General features: G+C 43.0%; 1 pseudogene; it reads left to right on the plus strand.

Annotated features, from left to right (window-relative positions):
* The first annotated feature begins 3,343 nt into the window (after positions 1–3,343).
* LOC140723890 (N-acetyllactosaminide beta-1,3-N-acetylglucosaminyltransferase 3 pseudogene) lies at positions 3,344–4,501 on the plus strand (annotated as a pseudogene).
* Positions 4,502–4,747: the final 246 nt, after the last annotated feature.

A 4,747-nucleotide genomic window follows, 5' to 3' on the forward strand; every position in this document is an offset into this window, starting at 1 on the left:
CAGTGGATGTTGTCTATATGGAGTTCACTAAGGCCTTTGACAAGGTTCTACACGGATGGTTAGTTAGGAAGGTTCAATCGTTAGGTATTAATATTGAAGTAGTAAAATGGATTCAACAGTGGCTGGATGGGAGATGCCAGAAAGTAGTGGTGGATAACTGTTTGTCAGGTTGGAGGCCAGTGACTAGTGGTGTGCCGCAGGGATCTGTACTGGGTCCAGTGTTGTTTGTCATACACATTAATGATCTGGATGATGGGGTGGTAAATTGGATTAGTAAGTATGCTGATGATACTAAGATAGGCGGCGTTGTGGATAATGACGCAGGTTTTCAAGGCTTACAGAGAGATTTAGGCCAGTTAGAAGAGTAGACTGAAAGATGGCAGATGGTGTTTAATACTGATAAGTGTGAGGTGCTACATTTTGGTAGGACTATTCAAAATAGGACAATCATGTTGAATGGTAGGGCATTGAGGAATGCAGAAGAACAGGGTGATCTAGGAATAATGGTGCATAGTTCCCTGAAGGTGGAATCTCGTGGATCGGGTGGTGAAGAAAGCTTCTGGTATGCTGGCTTTTATAAATAAGAGCATTGAGTATACGACTTGGGGTGTAATGTTAAAATTGTACAAGGCACTGCTGAGGCCAAATTTGGAGTATTGTGTACAGTTCTGGTCACCGAATTATAGGAAAGAGGTCAACAAAATAGAGTACAGAGAAGATTTACTAGAATGTTACCTGGGTTTCAGCACCTAAGTTACAGAGAAAGGTTGAACAAGTTAGATCTTTATTCTTTGGAGTGCAGAAGGTTGAATGAGGACTTGATAGGGGTATTTCAAATTATGAGGGGGATAGACAGAGTTGACGTGGATAGGCGTGTTTCCATTGAGAGTAGTGGAGATTCAAACAAGAGGACATGAGTTGAGAGTTAGTGGGTAAAAGTTTAGGGGTAACACGAGGGGGAACTTCTTTACTCGGAGAGTAGTAGCTGTTTGGAACAAGGTTGCAGTAGAAGTGGTAGAGGCAGGTTCAATATTGTCATTTAAAAAAAAAATTAGATAGGAACATGGACAGGAAAGGAATGGGGGGTTATGGGTTGAGAGCAGATCGGTGGGACTACGTGAGTGTAAGCATTCGACACGGACTAGAAGGGCTGAGACGGCCTGTCTCCGTGCTGTAATTGTTATATGGTTAGATGTGAGGTGGTGGACATTCAGATGAAGTAGAACTTGTACATTGAATGGCAAGGCACTGACAAGTCAGTTCACTGAAAGGCAGGATGGTGAAAAAAAGCGTTCAGCATGCTTGCCTTCATCAGTTATGGTGTAGAGTTTAGGAGCGGGGGATTATTTGCAGTTATGTAATTTGTTGTTGAGACCACTTTTGGAATATTATCTACAATTTTGCTTACCCTGTTATAGGAAGGACGCTGTCAAGTTGGAGAGGGTGCAGAAGAAATTTACGAGGATGCTTTTTGACTAGAGGGCCTGGGTTAAAGTGAGGCTGACCATGCTGGACCTTTATTCCTTGGAGAATGGGAGGTGACCTCAGAAGTTTAAAATCATAAGGGGTATTGATAAGGTGGATTGTCATTATTGGAGAGTTGGAGAGCACAAAATGAGAGGTCACAGTTGGAGGAGAGGAGGGGAAAAATTGAGAAGAGACCTTGGGGATAACCTCTGTACACGGAGGACAGTGAGTACCCGGAAGAAGCTACCAGAGGAAGTGGTTGAAGTGGGTTCAACTCCAACATTTAACCGGCATTTGGACAGGTACATGGAAGGGAGAGGCTTGGAGAGTTATGGGCCAAACTAGACAACTGGGACTATCAGGGAGGATGCTGTGGTTGGTATGGACCAGTTGAGCCGAAGGGCCTGTTTAGATCGCATTACTCTAGGATTCCATAATTCTACAGTGACACAAGTTGCATCCCTGTGCAAATAGTTTTACTTGTACACATCGTTCTGCTATCAGTCACTGGCGTCTTTTCAGGGCTCCTGGCATCCAAGGCTTTACTCATACACATTGTGGATCATGCTAACTATCTGCCCTGTTCTGCTATCAGTTATCTGTGCTTTCCCTGGGCTCCTGGAGTCCAAGGTTCACTGCTCTTCATGAAGCGTAAATTCCTGCCATAGGTGATGCTGGTGCCGTTTTCCTTTAATAGATATGGGCCTGCGATGGCTTCGCTGTCTTGTCACAATTGCTTACTACTGAATATCTGAGTCGAATTAGCCTTGCCTTTGGGACTAGTTATGCCTTAGTTGCAGCCTTTCATAAAGTGGCTTGACCAATGGATGGCAGGGTGGGTGGGCCACTGCTAATTTAACTTTGAATACAATTCTCTGGTTAAAATAGAAGCAAAAAGCCAAGGTCCTTGAGTATACTTCTCTTTGTTTCTCCTATTGTAGGTTTACATAGACCTGGTTGAAATGCCATGAAAATCAAATGTTTTCAGTAGCTATGCTAACACGTTACCTTCCCTGCACTGCCATATATTCAGTTACTAATCATCATCTTCCATAGTATCAGTAACCTGTGAACTCAACCTGAATGGTGAGCGAGCTGGGACCTTCCTCTTTAGAGCAAAGGTGGGGGTGGGAGGTGGGGAGAGGTGATTTGATAGAGGCGTATAGGCTGGTAAGAGGCATAGGTAGAATGGAGAGCCAACAACATTTTCCCAGGGTAGAAATGACTAATATGAGGGGGCATAATGTTATGGTGATTAGAGAAAAGTATAGGGGTTTTTCAGAAGTAGTATTTTTAAAAAAAAAGAAAATGGTGGCTGTATGGAATGCACAGCCTGGGTAGTGATAAGGGTAGATGCATCAGTGAGATTTAAGAGGCTTTTAGATAGACACATGGATGAAAGAAAAATGGACAGCTGTTTGAGAGAGTAGGGATCAATTGATCTTGGAGCAGATTAAAAGTTCGGTGCAACATCATGGGCCAAAATGTCTGCATTGTGCTATATTGCTCTATGTCTCAGTTCAGTTTAAGCCCCGGGAGGAGTGATGAGACCTGTGAAGCGAGGTGGAATAAACCCTTTGGAATCATATACCTTTAAGGCCCAGAAAAAAACTATGCGATTTTCAGTTTAATGACAGAGATGGTATCCTATAGGTAGATTTCTTTTTCTGCTGGGATGGAATGCTTCAGGTTAATTAAACTTTCAACAGTGTGTAGGGCCTTCCCTATTCCTTACCTTATCACCATTTTGAGGTCAATATTACAAAGCATTAGTGAAACTCATTACAGTTTAAACTTCCCATTCTTCTCAAGCATCATGTAAATGTAAAGTTTTCTTTGAATTAATCCATATTGTTTTCTCTATTTCAGGTGAAAGATGAGTAGACGTCGGCGATTCAATGAGAAAGTAGTGCTGGGTGTTCTGATTACTCTGGGATTGTTCTTCATGTTCTGGGATAATGACCAACGTCGAGAGACTGATGATCTTGCAGAAACCTTTCATCGCAAAGATCTGCCCAAGGTTGTTACAGCTGATGCAACTAAATCAGTGCTCAAGCCAAAGTGCCACGCGAACAGGACATTGTTGCACCTGTCCTCATTTCATCAAGAGAAAGAGCACATAAAAAACTTCTTGATGTATAAACACTGTCGAGAATTTGACATGATTCTAAATGCCCCAGACAAATGTGGTGGTCGAGAAGGATCTCAGAATGTCTTCCTGCTCCTGGTGATCAAATCTCACCCTTTCAACCAGGATCGGCGGGAAATAGTAAGGAAGACCTGGGGCAAAGAACGCGAATTCAATGGGGTCCTAATTAAGAGAGTCTTTATCTCTGGTGTCTCTCCTGACCAAAAGGAAAGGAGGAAATTGAATCAGCTTTTAGCCATGGAAAACAGAGAACACAGAGATGTCCTACAATGGGATTTCTTGGATACCTTTTTCAACCTCACCCTCAAACAATACAAGTTGCTGCAGTGGGTCAGTGAATTTTGCCCCAGAGCTAAATTCATCTTCAATGGAGATGATGATGTCTTTGCCAACACCGATAACATGGTTGATTACTTGCTAGGCATGAAGGTTCACCAACACCTGTTTGTGGGCCATCTCGTTTATGGGTTTGGGCCCAATCGCCAGAAGTCGAGCAAGTATTATGTGCCAGAAATAGTGACCACCATCAAGTCGTACCCACCATACGTTAGTGGAGCGGGCATACTTATGTCTGTGTATACAGCTCACATCATTTACCAGATAGCCCAAGACCTTGAACTATATCCCATTGATGATGTCTTTTGGGGGATGTGTCTGGCCAAGACTGGACTAGCCCCACGCTCCCATAGCGGATTCAGGACAGCTGGAGTCAGGGTTCCTTCAACCCAAGATGACTCTTTCAATCCTTGCTATTACCGTGAGTTGCTGCTAGTGCACCGTTTTCGGCCTTTCGAACTGCTATTGATGTGGCATGCGGTGCATGATGCCAATCTGAAATGTGCTCATGCTGCCCAGAAGTCTGCATCCACGAAAAGGACGGCATGAGTCATGAGAGAATGTAACAACTGTTGGAATGTAATGCAGTTTGTAAACATGTGTTAATCAGTTGTTTATGCAATGTAAGAAGGTTAATTCCGAAATTATATTGGAGTATACATTAATTCATAGAGTTGGTGCCTTTCTACATTCTACAAATGTTTGTAAAGCTGTCAGGTGTCATCACTCAGCCTAATTCTTAATGCACCCATAATGACATTACAATATTGACAGGAGCACCACAATTTAAGTCAA

Source organism: Hemitrygon akajei, unplaced genomic scaffold, assembly GCF_048418815.1.
Source record: "Hemitrygon akajei unplaced genomic scaffold, sHemAka1.3 Scf000144, whole genome shotgun sequence".
Classification (NCBI taxonomy): domain Eukaryota; kingdom Metazoa; phylum Chordata; class Chondrichthyes; order Myliobatiformes; family Dasyatidae; genus Hemitrygon; species Hemitrygon akajei.